We start from the raw sequence: 17,508 nt of genomic DNA on the forward strand, positions 1-17,508 counted from the left end.
TCATGTTTCAAAACTTGCACTACATTTGGGTCTTGTGAGGTCAGCAGATATGTGTGGAGTCCCATAATTGCAGATCTGTACACATAATCAATTTCAAGGAGGCCCAACCCTCTTTTGGAACAGGGAATATATAATCTTGGTATGCACTGATTTTTATAAATCATTTGGTGAGCATGAAGCATCCTTCTTGTTTTCCTATCTAATCTATCCAACATGTTTTGGGGCAAGTCAGTTACTCCAAAATTGTAAGTTAGGACAGGAAGAGCAAACTGGTTTATAGCTTGGATTTTGTTCTTAGATGTCAGTGCTGTTTTCAATATTAATTTAAGTCTTCTGAAGTATTCCTTACAAAGTTTTGTTTGCATTAGTTTATGTTTTGTTGCCGATCCTTCATCATTTCCCAAATATTTATACACTCCTTCTTGCTCAAGTTCTTTTATATCATATTCTTGTCCTAAACTGTTTTCCTGGTGTTGCAGTTTTCCTACTTTAAAGGTTGCTTTTGCACATTTATCAAGACAAATGACATTCTTATATCATCTAAAAAAGTTCTGACAACTTGCAGTTGTGCTCTCAGTTCCTCATCTGATGAGCTATACAGTTTTAAATCATCGACAAAAAGAAGATGAGAAGTCTTTACACTTTGTTGTTTTCTAGGAGCCAGATTATAGTCATGGCCTAAGCTGCTGAGTAAACAGCTTAATGGATTAAAGGCAAGGCAGAATAGTAACAGTGACAGAGAGTCACCATGAAATATCCCCCTTTGATTTTATTATCCCTGGGATAACAGTTTGTCATTTATCATGACTTAATTGCAAAGTGGTCTGCCACTGTTTTATGGTCACTGTAATCTAGTCGATAAGTGTGGGGTGTATTTTATACATTTTTAAGCACTCTTTTATCCATGAATGAGGGATACTATCAAATGCTTTTTTGTAGTCATCCATGCCATACTTAGATTCTTCCCCTTTTTACAGTTCTCCACTATGACTTTATTTAACAACAAATGATCTTTTGTCCATATGACTTTCTTTTATTGCCCTTTTCTTCTACTGCCATAATTGAGTTTTCTTCTAAGTGACTATAAACTCTGTCGCCATCAATTCCTGTGTATAGTTTATATGCCATCGGAAGGCAAGTTATGGGTCTATAATTTTTAGGGTAGCTTGCAGGTTCATTCTTAAGTAGGAGCATTGTTTTTCCTGTTGTTAGCCAGGTTGGTGTCTGTTCTGGGTGCACATATAAATAATTATTACTCATGGCTAAATCTTTGTGCAACGATGTTAATACTTTTAACCAGAAATTAGGTACTCCATCTGGGCCTGGGGTTTTCCAGTTAGAGAGGCTTTTCTTAACTTTGTTTCAATCTCTCTAGCTGTTACTTCATCCCATTTCATATCCTGTACCTTTAAACTTCTTATTCTTTCTTTTACTTCTATCCATTTAGCATCTTTATTATGTTCCACAGGATCTTCATAGATACTTTTCCAAAATGTATCTATTTCTTCTTTTTTTTGTGGTCTTTCAATTCCATTTACCTTATTTCCAAGTTTTCTGTAAAACCTTTTTTAGTCATCAATAAATTGCTTATTTTGCACTTTTCCTTTATATTTATCTTTGAATCTTCTAAGTTTTTCCAGCTGTGCGGAAATTTTTAGTTTATTTGCGACAGTGCATGATAGATCCTGATCTGTTCTAATATTGCGCATTGCTTTTATCACATCTATCTTTCTTAGTATTTTTGTTGATCTATTCCCTTTTCTATAGTTTTCTAACAGTAACAGTTCTTGTCTTAATTGTTTTATAATTTTCTCTATTCGATATTTCCATGATGGTATTCGATTTCTTCCCTTCATTTCCCTCACTGCCCTGTGTTCTTGTGGTAGAACTTTATCAGTTATTAATTTAGCTGCACAGTAATATATCCTGTTTACTTCTATTATATCACATGGATCTCTATGAACAGTCCTAATTTCTGTGTTCATTTGTTTTATCAGACTTCTGACTTTTTGGGTTTTATTAATCTTCTGCAGTCTAGTTCTTTTATTGATCTTGATATATCTGTCCATGTGTAACAAATCAAGAAATTCTTCTCTTAGCTCATTTTCTTCCAAACTGAGGGTACATCCCTTGTTTTCCAATTCCTGTGGGCATTCTATAGAAGGTTCTATAGCATCTTCCTGTGACACAGTCTCATCAATTTCATCCTGTACAATCCGTTGCTCTGTCATATGGGAAATCACTGGCCTATCACTCCTCAACATTGACTGCATCAGAGTTTCCACAATTTCTTGTTCTTGAGCTTATGTACTGTGAGAGTGTTTTAATGTGGTTCTAAGGTGGATGACATCAGCAGGCCCTGTAAAGTAAGCCAATGTGTGGGTTAACAGGTAGGCACATGCCTTAAAATGTATTAGCATTGCAAACACATAGGCAAGACAGACACACTGCTGCAAGGATATACTTTTGCACACACACACACTCACAGAGTTGCTATTGTTGGGATTATAACCCCTACCTATCTAGTTGTATAGAGTATAGTGCTACATACATCTTGCATGCACCACAGAGCTTATGTGTTTGCAGAGTGTCTGCCACTGCTGTTGGAGTGGATGAGATCAGCAGCTGTTGACAGGGAGGCCACTGCTGTGAAGGACACTAGCCAGAGGGCCATAAAATGATTAACCATTGACAGACATAGGATTGTTGGGAGTGTGTATGTTGCTGTATGTGGAATATCTACACACACACACACACACAAACACACAGACACACAGTGGTTGATGTGAGATTAGAACTCCTACCTACCTACTAAGACACACTACAGTTCACAGTACCAGTTGCATGCCTGGCAACAACTGGTGTGCAAGTGACTGCAGCACTACATCACACTATACCTTTCTGTGTGTGTGTGTGTGTCTCTCTCTCTCTCGCTCACTCCCTGTCTCTCTCTATAATATATATATATATATATATATATATATATATATATATAGAGAGAGAGAGAGAGAGATAGGTATTACCTATATATATATATATATATATATATATATATATATGTATGTATATGCATATCTATATATATATATATATATATATATATATATATATATATATATATAAAACTGCACAGATACATATATATCTTATATGTGCCACATACTGATAGATAAGGGTAATTATGTCTGATGGGGATAGGGAGAGACAGTTAGGTATACATAGCTGTCTGTATGCACATAGAGATATATTGACATCTCAGTTCTATAGGCAGATGAATCTTCAGACCTGGGCTGAAATTAGCTAAGTGTAGGAGCATGTCCAGTGTGACTGTTAGTACTTACAAGGGAACTCCTGTCCAGACCTACCTGTACTCCAGTCCAGTATCTTGTGTACTACAGCCAATTGACTACTGTATCTGATTACAAAGTCCATCACCTCCCTGATATAATGCCCATGGGATTCTCCAGCTGTTTGCTGGTCGTAATATCTGACTCATACCTAAGGTGTGTACAGACTGAACAGGGTTTTTCATCATAAGTTTGTTATGTTTTACATAGCAATGTGATTTCCTGGTACATCAGTGACAGATCATTATACACTGACATGAGGAACTGCTGACAGACATTTGAGTTACTGACTCCATACACAGCAGGGAATCCATGCTACTATACAACCTTCTCTACTCTGCAATTTCTACATTTGTCTGGCCAGTAGTTCACCCTTCTTCTTATATGTGGCCCTTTGTCATGCTTCTGCTCCTGGCTTTGTCCACAGTTGCAGATCTATGTAGTTGTAGGCATGCTGTGACTGGGGTACAAGATGTAACACTACACACAGGGTTACAGACTTCACACCTCTCACTGTACCTGTTTTGCAGGATGTCCAGCATTGTGCCCCATATGTCTGCTCTGGTACTCAAACATTTTGTGTTGTATTTGTATTATAATGCTACATGGTGCCCATACCTCTCAACCTCCTACAGCAAGAAATCTGGACAAAACCATATATAAAAGTGAGACACAGGCCTAATAATAGGGACAATTTTTTAATATTGCTCTTGCAAACTTTGAAACTTGGTAGAATAATGAGCTTTGTACTAGCATGAATTTTCTGAAGGGTATGAAGTCTGCATCTCAAATGTCTGTCATTATTTTCTAATGTCAACCTTTACTGATTTGCCACTAGTTTGCCAGAAAACTGCAATGTTATGAAAAATGGACCAGAAATATGTGGCAAAACTGTGGACATTCTGCAAAACTCTGTACATATGAGAAGTATGATGATGCCCACTGACTTGTTGTAAGTACTGACACAGTTATGTGACAGCCTTGACATCCTGCTGCTACTCAGACTAGTTACAACCTGCTGTTCTACTAGCCACCATCTATACAGCTATAGAGCTGTATACTGTCCATATCTGTGGCCCTCTGTCCCTCCATTGTTTCTGGCTTTGTCCAGCTTTCTTGCAATAACAAATAGTGACATATGTACAGTCTGTAGAACTCCTACCATAGGTGTAGCTCAGATGCAAAATGGTAGGTGCAGCTAGTCTCCAGCCATGAATACCATCAACCAAGGTAATGTACTTAGCCCACTAAGCCACCACGGCCATCAGAGAGTACAGTTTAATTCCTGACACTATCAACCACAGACATACATATCACATTGCTCCTGCATATTGTGGAAATGGAACATGTCACCAGGTTGATTAGGACAACCCTGGATTGTGCGGTCTGCTGCTATTATGTTGCAAACATGATCTTACTGCAGTTATATGGGAACACATGTGTATTAGTGGTAGGGGATTCTAGCATTGACAATCATGATTCTGTCCTATGACTTCGCTGTTTGTCATAGTGTAGTGAGTTTTGCTGCGTTGGGGCCTACTGCATTCTATGGGGTGGCCAGTATTGGGCAGAGATCTCCTGTTGTCCCACATAGCTGTCAATTGTCTGCAGGTTTCCCAGTAGCCCACTCTATTACCTAGCATACACGTGGCATGTCCATACATGTGCTACCATAGTCTAGCACTCCATACATTTGTTGTAAAGAAGAATGACTTACCTTGTGCCTGCAGCAGCTTAGATCACAGTGCTTCAGGGCTGACTCTGTCAGATGCCCACAGTACACAACCAATACATGGTAAGGTAGAGGTTGTGTGGTGTGGCTGGCAACCTTTTTACTATGTATGTGAGTTGGAGTGTGGTGTCAGTCCCTAGGTCCCTAGGATGTCAGTGCATGTGCTACGGATTGCCTCTTTGCCAAGGCCAGGGCATACTAGGCATGTCTACATTTGCCTACAGGGACAGTGCTCACGTGGTTCCTCCTTCGAGTCCCCCTGAGGCTGTGGGGACTCTGGCACTGGTGGGGGGCTGTGTGTCCCTTCCCTGTGATGTTCCTGCCACAGCTGTTTCTGCAGGATCATATTGTGTAGCATGGCACATACTGTGAACATGTGTGCACCTGTGGCTGAGGAGTACTGTAGAGCTCCACCAGATATATCAGGGAAGTGGAACCGTGACTTTAGCAGCCCAAACACATGCTCTATGATGTTCCTAGTTTGTGTGTGTGCCTCGTTATGGCATTCTTCAGGCCATACGGGATGTCCCCCCTGGCAAATGTCATGTACAGCTGTGATGTGTGCCAGATGTGGGTGTTGTGATAACTGCCAGGGCTGTAAGTGCACACATTCATGATAATGCCCTGGGCATTGCACACAACCTGGCAGTTGATGGAGTGATACCCCTTGCAGTTCATGTAGACTCTACCCTTCTCATCAGGTGGTGCTTTGATGTGCACATGAGTGCAGCCTATGGCACCCAGTACCTCAGCATAGTGGGCTACATGGTGGAAGAGATAAACATATTGCTGGGCTTCTCCTCAGGGGTGTGGAGTAAATATATGTGCTCGCTGGTATGTTTTTGCATGGCATCCAGGAAATGGTGGTGTACCCTGGATGTACATGCCTGTGAGACCCCCATCATGTTCCCAGTAGGTCTTTGAAAAGTACCTGTAGCTAGTAGTCTAAGGGCTACACATAGCTTTGTTTCTGCTGGGATGGGTTCCCCTCTGTTGGCTTTGGGTCTGAGTTGAGAACAGCAAAGCTTGGTAAGTTCTTGTAGTATGTCCCTGTCCACCTTGTAGCACAATACTATTTCCAGCTCACGTAGCTCCTGGAAGGTTACCCTGGGCCTGAACACTCTTTTCCTTCTCAGTCTAGGCCTATTGTCAGCATCAGCACCAGCACTGACCTCAGCCTCTAGCACATACAGATGCAGCAGAGCAGCAGCAACCCCTATCATTTTGTCAGTTAAAATTCCCAAGTGTGTATTCCAATGGTGCAGATTATGCGGGACAAATCAGACTGAAGGGTGTATGCATACTTTATAGTGGTGTGCTTCAGATGCAAGCCTGTGTGATTGACTGCCTATGATGCATTTCACCTGCCAGGTCTATCAATGAAGGTTTTGAATGGCCCAGTGTCAGTTGAACAGGGATTATCAGTCATTTATACTCGATTGGCTTTCCCAGGCTATTTCTTTGTATTTTTTTTTTTAATTTCTTTCACTGCTAAGCACTTGGGCATGGCGAGGAAACCAACAGCATTAGTATAAACAGTGCTCAGCAGTTTAGACACACTTAAACCGGCTAAAACATGTGCCCCGCAGCTAAACAAAGCTTAGCAGCAATGGACACCCCCCCCCCGCTTAGGTGTGCTTAGCTGAGCTCCACTCTGCTTAAACAAAGAGTGACACACCCCATTGTTATGTCAGCTACCTGAACTACTAACACCAACACAATTCTGACCTTACACGGGTTTTATCTGTGGACACAGTGGTCCATTTTTGCTATACAGTAACCCCAGATCATTTCCATACAGATCCTTGCATATTCCCTGGATACTTCACTAATCCAAGACCTGCCTCCTTAGCAACCACTGAAACCTGCCATTGTACACTATGTATGCAGGGCACTATAATGCATTATATTTGCAAATGTCTTATTTTCAGTTTTTCAATATTTATTTATTTTTTTTGCACAACGTCATGTTTACGCTTTGCTGCTTGTCCTGCAAATGTAATATGTGTATTAAAAAAATGAATATTTATAATGATTTGCATTGCGTTTTGGACTCATTGGGCATAGTTTTGGCCATTTCCATCCCTACATTGCCATATCCAATCTTTTTGGGCTTTTACAGCCCCTGTTTAATTTTATTAATTTCTGTACACGGTTACTTTCTGTGTACATTTCTGACACCAACATGCTTCCTATACGGGTACTGTGCAGCTTACTGTATTGCAAATCACCCTCACTTGCATGTATTTCAACTACTTATGAGGTGATCTGCATTCCACGGACACTTCCATGTCCGCATGCTCATGCACGTCCCTCTGCTCTGTTTACTGGATCGCTCAGCTGCCGATTTCTGTGTTGGGGCCATGCCACTATGCCTACACAGAAAATCATTCTGTGTAGGCTTTATTGAATCCCCCCCCCCCCACTATCTTTGTTAATGATTTACATGTTCTATATTGTTCACATGTTTATATGTGTGCTCTATTATAGCTCATATATTTCTGCATGTGTAATGCTGGAATTTGCATTGTATGATTGGCTCAGGTTATGGCTCAAAAAGATCTTATGCCAGTCCACTTACAACTGCTTACTAAATGACTGACTGAATTAATAGACAGCTAGATAGACAGACAGACAAATAGATAGATGGATAGATAGATAGATAGATAGATAGATAGATAGATAGATAGATAGATAGATAGATAGATAGATTGATAAAACGCCCATTCATGGTACCAAATACACATTCCACTAAGCACATGTTTACAGTTGACTGGACCTTTCATCAGCAATCACTTGGATTGTCCAGTACAGGCCACCTTTACATGCAATGTCACCTGTAAAGAAAACATCACATAGGTTAGTCCTGGTGAGCTACCTGTTGCCTGTTCACTATGACTTTATGTACTGCATCTTATCAATGTTTTCTGGCCCATATGCTTACTTTGAAGATAACCTTGCTGTATATATCACTGAGTGAATTTCCTACATAGGCTACTTTTTGCATTATATGTTCATAATGGACACTCCCAGTGTGTTTGCAATTGACATTACTGATGACACAGGCTACACTTCTGTTCAACTGGCAGAGAGTGAGGAAACATATTATGATTCCTGTACACCATCTCCTTAATGTGTTGTGTGGCACATGTAGAAATATGAGTGCAGTTTATGGTTTTGAGCATCATCAGCAGATCCCCCACCTACTGGAATGGTTGCATAGGATATGTCATTCCTAAATGTCTGTGCAGGACTAACAACAATATGGTCCAGGGTTCAAATACAGCATATGTCATTCTAAGCAGGTCTTTAATGCCATCTCATAGGCAAAAATACAGCCTCCATGGGACCCGACAATGTTTCTGGCTGCATTCTACAAGGACTCAGGCAAGAGCTCTCAGGACCATTAGGCACCCTATTCAACCAAAGCCTGAGCACTGGCTTCATCCCAGCCAAATGGAGGACAGCCACTGTCATCCCTCTACACAAAGGTGGAGGATCCACTGACCGAGGCAATTATAGGCCCATCAGTCTAACTAGCCTGATCTGCAAGGTCATGGAATGCATTATCATAGACCTTATAAAGAAGGACATTGGCAACCTCCAAACACTTAATCCAACATAATTTCATTTTGTCAAAGGGAGATCATGCCTGTTAAACTTGTTCGACTTCTTCGAAACAGTCAACAAAGACATGGATGAGGGGAAGATGGTGCACACCGCCTACCTTGACCTGGCCAAAGCCTTCAACACTATTCCCTACTCAGGCATAACAGATAAACTCTCCCAGCTAGGCATCAACCCGTATGTTACCAGATGGGTAGCTAACTGACTCACTGATAAAACCCACTCAGTCAAAACAGGGGAAGCCACCTCTAATAGTAGACCTGTAATGAGCAGTGTATTCCAAAGATCAGTCTTGAGGCCTCTGCTATTTGGGATATACTTTTCTGAGATACAAGCCAAAACCATTGGTCTGTGGCTGACCAAGTTTGCAGTTGACTGCAAGCTGGGCACTGTCTTAAATTCCCGTAGTGATGTGAATATCTTCCAAGAGGGCCTTACCCAAACTAATGACTGGTGCCAGAAGTATGACCTCAAACTGAATGCCAAGAAATGTATCATTATCCCCTTTGGGGAAAATGGCATCCCCATTAATTAGCACATTAATAACAACATACTAAGCACCCAATCAGTAGTGAGGTACTTGGGCACCCAGGTTGATAGCAACCTGAATTTTGACCACCACGTTGCCTCCATTGTACGGAAGGCTTTCTACATGGCTCATCTCATATGTAAGGGCATTTCATCCAGGAACAAGGAGGTCATAACATCCCTGTACTCCTCCCTTATCAGACCCATTATTGAGTACAGTGCCCCCTTCAGCAAGTACCCTTGTCAAGCACGTGCAGCAGCTGGAGAGACCACAGACAATCCTGACCAGGAAAATCCAGTTTCTCAAACACCTATCATATGCAGATAGACTAAAAAGCCCTGTTCCTCTACTCAGTCTTGTACAGACTGATCAGAGGTGACCTGTGTCTGACATACAAGGCTGTCTCACACCCAGCCTTGATGGAGTTGCTGCATATCCGTAAATCAATGCCCGCTCACGCAACCTGCATGCAAGCCCTCAACCTGGTCTCTGACATTAACAGAACTTGTTGGTGGAATATAATTGTGTCCCAAAGACTTCCCCATCTGTGGAATAGACTCCTTCTTCATGTCAAGCAGAGTACCTCTCTGGCTCTCTTTAAGAGGAACCAGATGACTGGATGGGAAACAGAAAATATACCCCTGGGATTCCACCTGTGTCCCTACTGGACAGGGGAAACAGGTGCTAACTTTGTGGAAACATGGGTGAAATTCTTGGCTAGGCTTATAAGGGCGCCTGGGCCAATAGCCTAGTATCATCTTATGAACCTATGAACCTATGAGATGTACTGAAGAATGGGATGTATTCCTCCATATGTAACAGTTTGTCATTGATGACTTCATCTGGTATGCTTTATACAACTTACTGAGACATGCCCATCATGCCACACATGGAACATTGAAACAACCTCATTGAACAGTGGGACAGGCCTACTTATCAGGACTTTTAGGTTAAGGAGCACATTTCACATACCACAGTTAGTGATCAGCATGCTGCTATCTGTCCTGTACTTGTCAAAGAGCTCTTCATCAGTTTGCATTGCAGATCTGCCTTGCATGGAATTGCCAGCATTTGCATGGCATGAGCAGATGTGCAACATGTGCATTCACTGTATCTCATTAGTGTGCCATTGCCAGAACATGCTTCTGTGTTGGCCCTACACTTTTTTTCCTTTTTTAAAGCTCTACATGCTAGAATAGTGTGGTCTGTACCTCCTACTATTATACAAATATATATAATTTCTATGAACTGATCAAAGCTTGAAAACACCCATAGCCACACCTCATTAATATTCATTAGTATACTTTCTTCTCATGCTATGGTGACTGCCTGAGTCCACATAAGTATATCAGCATAAGTATGTTTTAACAACCATACATTTTTGAAAACTGGATGCCTCAATTTATGCATTTCTCTACATACGTATTTGTGAAGGCTTGAGGAATTTCACTCATGAATCTGCAGAAAATAACTCTAACAATGCACAAAAAGTGAGATACTACTGTCTCTTTCCTTAGTCCAGGAGCACACAACTATGTGACCTTGGGTAAGGATTTAAGGATAATATTTTATCATTCTGGAAAGACTATGTACATTTACATAAGTTACTGCTACCTGCACACATTACAGAACTTTTTTGGAACTGTCGCATTACACTAAAGCACTGGCTTGTGACTCCAGACATTTAACAGATATGAAGCTAAAGCTGCAGTTAGAAATCCAGCAAAGCTGTGTAAAGAAGTGATAGTATTGTGGCTACTGGGTAGCACATTCATCTGAAATCTGAACATAATTCCTAATTGTTGAATTGAGACAGTTTTAGGGGGGCTCAGTTGATCTGCTGTTAGGGTTTTAGCCTCATGTAGCTTGGCTTTTCAGTTTAGTTACTGCTGCATGGAATTACGTACAGAGTATGCATGTGTTCTTTGTGTCCACCTGAATTTTCATTGGATACTCTTTTTTTCTCTCACATTCCAAAGATATGCTGGAGGTGAATTGCCAATCCTGTTGTAAGTGATGATTTAATAAAGATGTTTCTTATTTAAAAAAGGGGGGGGGGTTGAATAATTTATGTAATGTTGCTTAGGTTATAGGATATATAGCAATATACTGTATGTAATGTATAATGTTTGTAAAAATGAATATGTTAATACAGTTTGATTACGTTTATATAAATGTAAATTTGCCTATGTCATAAGTGATAATTCAAAAAAGGTGTTTAAAAAATCCTATAGATTGCTCATATGTATGCATAGTATGCGTGTGTGTGTGTGTGTGTGTGTGTGTGTGTGTGTGTGTGTGTGTGTGTGTGTGTGTGTGTGCAAATAAAAAGACAGGACAGCTTTTATAGTTATGTGCATTTTCTGCCATTATGAGTAATCCAGAAACCATATTGTTGTCACAGAAGCTAACATTTATGTTTGAAAATCATATTTCTGTCCCTCAGAATTTCCAGTATCATGTTTGTGGTAAAGCAAAAGGCCAGATAACTATAAGATAAGTTCTTCAACTCTCTCTTCTGGCAGCACTGACAGATTTTCCAATTTTCTTGTGTCAAAGAATTCAATAGGATGGATGCAAAATACGTAGCTTATGACAGCTTGACTGAACAAATCATGTATAATGTGCAATTTTTGCCAGAATGAGACTTATGACAAATGTGGAGCTGAATATACATTTGCCTGTATATTACACTAAGTTATTAATTTAATTAATGTCCTGCTTCATTTAATTTCCTTTCAAGCTGGATCTATACCAAGGAAAAGTGGCTGGAACAGACTTTGCTGCTAAAAATCTTCACAAACCTGTTGGTGATTTTCTATTTAGCAAAAATGCAGATTCTATCTCAGAATGGTGCTGTTTCATCATGGTTTTGCTGAGCACTGCGTAACTCAGCAGGTATTAAATTATCTGGTAAATTCAAATATGTTTTGCACAACCGGTTTTTATCTTTTTATGAAATCAAGTGTTGAGCATGTGGAAATGTGTTAAGATGAAAAAAACTGTAGATTTATAGCTTTCAATAAATCCACTTAAGAATCTCATTCTGCATTACCTTTCCTATTTAGACTCGAGTGGTCGTTTTAATGCAGTAGCTTCCATGCATCAAAACAAGTGAAAGGCATTAATGGATCACCGTGTTTCAAAGTCACACATCTTTCTGCATATTAAAGAGGTCCATCAATACCAAGAAATCTTTTGAAGAAGAAATGCCAACTATAAAATGTCACAAAGCATTAAATTAATTGTGAAATCATACTTTTGCTTGGGCAGGAAAAAATCTCAGCAGCTGACATTCATCAGTCACATTGCTTCTGCCTCTTGCATTAGTTATTACTAGCTGCTGGGAGCCCATAGTATATAATTTCCCCTCTTCTGGTCAGCAAGCAGGCTGTACAGAGGAAGATGTCTTTATGCTCAAACTGTTGTTCATTTGCATCAAGAACAACGTCTTTATAATAAGGATGTCACTCAGGATGAACGCTCTCCAGGAATGCTTACCAAATGCTATTTTTTTTATTTATTTGAGTGGCCCTCATTACATGCACCTTATTACTGCTGTAGTGCAGGCACTTTAGCATTTCCTCTTTGCATTTTGAGTAACTAGTCCACTTTGGTTTCTTTTGCTTTTTGATGATAAATGTTCTTAATATAGCAATGTCTAGCACAGTCTATTTGCCTACTGCAGCTCTTCAAACAAGTGAAATTATTTCTAATGTGATGCCTTTTTCCTTATGAAAATAACAGAATGGAACCTTTCTCAGTTAAGTGCCTGGAGGATCTTTAATGCACGGTACCATGACATTTCAACTCTGGTACTGTCATATTTATTAATATTTTATTTCACTAAATATGCCTATGTCTCTTTTCAGGGTATGATTTAGCAGTATTGTCTTGTTAAGTATTTTCCTCAGTCAATCACAGACAATGATAGGCTGAAACTCATTACTAAGCTAATAGTCTTAATCGTCTTTTTAAACTGCCAAACCACTATTGTGTTGCATTCTCCTGAATCTTGTTTATTATGGTCTAATGAATTTTTACATTAAGCCTTTTAATTAATATTCAGGAAATGGTAGACTTGGGAGGATAAAAATCTAGTACTGTACTAACAAAACTGATTATGTTTTGCAGTAGTAATACTATAAGTTGCTTTTCTTAGAAATTGGTACAACTAAGAGGACTTTGCATTGTCAGTTTCAGCTATAGTAAATTAATATCCAGGCAAAGAGAACTGTTAGTTCAGATACCTTGATACAACATCTCCAAAATAATTTAATGAATGAGGACCAAATGCATTGATACATGTATTCATTTGTGAAACAAGAGCATAGGTAGGTTATGTTCCCATTTACAGATTTGATCCAGAGTCACATGTACAGTGATGGTGCCACTTAATAATTTGCAAACCATTAGTTAACTGGTCTACAGGCTTATTAGTTAACTGGTCTACAGGCTCCAGTAATGGTTAAGGAGGCATCAATAACAGAGGGAATAAGTAATCCATTTGCAAAAATACAACTGTGTGCACATACATTATGCTATATCAGTGGCATATGATTTGTGAATGCCTGGAAATATACAAGATTCAAAGATTCAAGTCATTGCAGAGTTTAATTTGCAGATGATTGATTGGCCACATGCCACACATATCTGTATACAATTCACATGCGTTTATTGAAAGTGTTCAGTAGGTCAGCTACTAATCAGCAAGACAGTGATGATAATCTGTACAGGTTTCAGTATATCAGCTTATGCAAATATAATGAAATAGGAATGATTAGTCAGCCACTGTGGAGCTCCTGATATATCTTTATATTAAGGTGTTTAAGTTTTAGCAGAAACACAAGTGGAAAGGTTATACTTACAGTCTGTACAATCTGCCAGGATTGGAGGAAGTTGTTATGGCCAAGATAGCACTAAACAATTTTGAATGTTTATTTATTTATTTATTTTACATTTGTTTACTGGGGAAGTCCGACTGGACATAGCTGTCTGTTTTCAGTGGAGAAAAGCTCCAGAACAGTAGTTAATGATACTATACACATACATAAAATATTTACATGTGCATAGTGGTTTAAACACATAATTACAAGTTATAACAGAAAGTAACAAATGACTGTATGATCATACATAAGATATTTACATAAGCATAGTGAGTTTGACATGCAATTAAGATGTATAGGAGGTAGTAACATATGATAGTATGTACATTCAGTTTATTTAGTAAGAATAATTATGAAAATGTTGTAAAGATAAAAGAAGAAAGTAAAAAGAAAAAATACTGACCAGTTCGTCTATGAGGTGGAAGTTTTTTCAGCTTAAGCTAGGGGAGAGTTAGTGGGTTTGGGAAGGGACAGAGAGGAGTAGGTGGCTGAGAGATGGTATCTAAAGTGTGATAAGATATAGTGCATGTGTGGGAGTTTTCCAGAAGAGGTAGGGTAATGGATAGGGGAAGGAATTAGAATATGTCAGCCAGGTGCTAGGCAGTTGCATGTCTAGAAGTTGTTAAGGTAGGAAGTAAGCTGTTTTTTGAAGATGATTTTGTTAGACTGTAACCTGATTTCTAGTGGTATGGAGCTCCAAGTCTTAGCAATGTGAGTCACCAGAGCTGTAATGGGTTTTGGAGATTGCGATTAATGCCTTGTTAGTGGATTTTAGTTCTCGGTTATTGGAATAGAGGGTTATAAGGTCTTGTAGGGTTGGAGTTTTGTCAGGTTGGTACAATATTTGATGAACTAGAATAAGTTGGCTTTGGACTAAGATGTTTGGGAGTTTCAGCCAGGAGAGTTGTTTTAGGGCTTGACAGTGGTGGGTGTGATAGGAGGAGTTTGCGGCAAATTTTGCTATTTTGTTGTAGCATGCTGATAGGTTGTTTAAATCACTCTTGATTAGTCAGCCACTGTGAAGCCTTTGATATATTTTTATACTAAGCTGTGTAAGTTTTAGCAGAAACACAAAATTGATAGCATACAGTCTGTACAGAAAGACAATTAGTGCAAAGTATGGTTGGTGACCACAAGAAAAGCAGGAAGAACAAGCAATTGCTATTAAAAGCACATTTTTTCAATACTTACATTTACCATGGAACTAAAAACATGCATGCTTTCACCCTATAAAAATACTGAAAGGACTTAATTAGAGCTACATACTATCCATGACCATGTACTTAACAATCTAAAGTGTGATCTCATGAAATGGCATAGTTCATTGAATAATTCATTTAAAATACATTTTACATGGCAATACATTATAAAAAATGTAAATGTTTATAACAAGATTTTTATAAAATAATGACTAATAAAATACCATAACATACCATATATATATATATATATATATATATATATATATATATATATATATATATATATATATATATATATATATATATATATATATATATATATATATATATACACACACACACACACACATATATATATATATATATATATATATATATATATATATAAATAAAATACTAATAATCATAAAGTAACATTTTATTTATCATTTAGCTGCTTTTGTTTTTAAAACTAGAAAAATAAAAATAGAGACACATTGGCAAATGAGTGTGGTTCTAAATATAGGCTCCAACTAGCTGTAGGACTTGGACATGAGAATGGTTGTAGTAAAGCAGATCATACTACTACTAGAACTGTAAATGATTCTAATCAATCGTTATCACAAAATAAGAAATCTGAGAGACCTTCTATTTTACAATATAACATGCATTAAAATATGATGAAAAATATCATTAAAAAGGTGGACCATTTTTAAGGCTAGTGACCACATTTTTGGTATAGTAGACAAAGAACCACACTTTGTTTATAACATTTGTAACAACTTAAAAATGCTATTGGAATGATCAAATAAAGATGGAAATGGTAGGCTGTTATAGTAACGTAGTAAGTGTAGTATATGTAGACAGTGCAGCTTAGTCCTGATGTTGATAATCTGGTTTTATTTGTCTCTATGACAACAAAAGTTACTTTCCATAGTGGCAGTTGTGGTTCTTCAGGTCTTTTCTGTTTAGCTAAATGTTCAAATTGTCATTCATTTTACATAGCCAAGACTGAATGATCTCTCAGGAAAAGGAGTTACAAACATCATTATGGCATGGTAAGTAGTAAAATAACACACAATACAAACACCCACTTACTTTCCCAGGATTACAATTTATTTATTTATTTTTATTTGGGATCTTAGAAGGTATTGTTGTAAAGTCTAGAGGTGGTGCTTGGCAATGTGAGTACAACAAGTTAATTTGGCATCTCAGACTCAGTGAGACCATATCAACAGGACCTAATGTAAATGTGCCTATTTTTCCAGTTTTGAAACTGAGAACAGCTAAGTAATAAATTAAATGTTATTTTATGAATATTACTATTATACATATATTGTACTTGAATTTTTATGGTGCTTTATTAGGTATCATTTTGCAAAATTATGTTTGAATGTAATCAGTTTATTAATTAACATTTATTTTATTTTTCACTGATTCTTTAACATCATTATAAACATTTACATGTGTTTTATTTTTCCTGTTATGCATTGGCAAGTAAAATGTATCTTGAATAAATTATTTATTGAAATATGCCATATCACATGATCACATTTTAGGTTTTTAGGCACATAATCATGGATAGTACATAGTCCTGATAAGTCCTTTCAGCATGTTTATAGGACAAAAGTGAGAGTGTTTTTAATTTCATGCTAAACGTGGCTATTAAATAATGTGCGTTTAATAGCAATTGGTTGTTTTCCTCATTTTCTTTGTGGCTGCCAACCATATATTGCACTAATTGTTTGGTTATTTGTGACTTTGGAGATGCAATACACTATTCTTACTTTGGTTTGGAGTCCTGCATAGTGGTTGGTTCGGTATGTTTCATAGAATCACCTAGTGGAAGTCAACCTCTTTTTATGTCTGCTGGAGCCACACTGATGACAAACAGAGGAAACATAGATTTGAAATGACTGACAGGAGAACTAACTTAATTGATTAACTTGCTTTTACCATTCTCCTTGCCTTTCATGACTAACCCCTGGATTGTGAATCCACAAACAGGCAATATGGAAATTATTGATAACAAAGGCAACTTGTTTTTAACTTTGAACCAAAATGTATGGACAACTCTGGTCTTGGTAAACCAGTGGATTTAACAACAGTTGGAACATCAGAAAATGTGTTTGTTTTATACAAAAATGGAAAGCCAAATAACTGTGGCAACCTGATTGTCACAGGCAACATGGTACCTGGTACTTCT

Source organism: Protopterus annectens, chromosome 3.part0 (genome assembly GCF_019279795.1).
Source record: "Protopterus annectens isolate FY-2018-M chromosome 3.part0, PAN1.0, whole genome shotgun sequence".
NCBI classification, from domain to species: domain Eukaryota; kingdom Metazoa; phylum Chordata; order Ceratodontiformes; family Protopteridae; genus Protopterus; species Protopterus annectens.